Source organism: Triticum dicoccoides, chromosome 2B (genome assembly GCF_002162155.2).
Source record: "Triticum dicoccoides isolate Atlit2015 ecotype Zavitan chromosome 2B, WEW_v2.0, whole genome shotgun sequence".
Lineage (NCBI taxonomy): Eukaryota > Viridiplantae > Streptophyta > Magnoliopsida > Poales > Poaceae > Triticum > Triticum dicoccoides.
In genome coordinates this window covers 783,132,080-783,132,913 of record NC_041383.1, presented here as the reverse complement: position 1 = coordinate 783,132,913, position 834 = coordinate 783,132,080, and positions in this window count along the sequence as shown.

Genomic DNA, 834 nt, shown 5'->3' with positions numbered 1-834 from the left:
AAAATAACCGCCAAAACCCCTAAAGCAACCACTTTTTTTTAAAACATCTCCTTTTGGTCCCGGTTGGTGCCACCAACCGGGACCAAAGGCCCCCCTGCCTGGGCTCGACGCACCGGCCACGTGGAGGCACATCTGTCCCGGTTCGTGTTTGAACCGGGACTAACGGGGGGTATTAGTACCGACCCATTAGTCTCGGGACTAAAGGCCCTTACGAACCGGAACAATTTCCCCCTTTTCTACTAGTGAATGTGGGCGTGGTGGTTGACAGCGGTGAGCCGTGACCAACCAGAGAAAGAGCCGGGACGGTGGAGGTAGGGTCGATGGAGGGGAGAGGAATCAATAGATCAATTTGCAATGGATTCAATTAAGCAAGAGTTGAAGATCAGCCGGGATGAGCAGAGGTATCAAAAACATCAACGAGGCTCACTTCCATGTTTCAGCTCTTTCCGATTGCAGATTTGATCAGTAAATTTCCCATTTGACCTAGACTTTCCCCGTTTCTATGTGCTCACATATACGCAGATGTGCTGCAGCGTTAGCATCCTGCATTGCAATCAACACCACGGCCCAGAGAGCAATATTTTTGGATCAGTGGATGAAAGGAAGAAATTATGCGACGCTGCAGTTATCCAACAAGTGCTAACATTTTCAACAGCGCATTGCAAGCCATCGGAAACAAATAGATTGTGTGTTCAGCATTCTTCAGCATGACAAACCATCGGAAACACACAGTTTCAGTGTTCGTGGGTTCACAGGCGGAACTAATACGGTGCGTTTGATAAAACATGAATTCGACGCAAGCAAATAAAAACCAGTGTTTATGACGTAGTGACT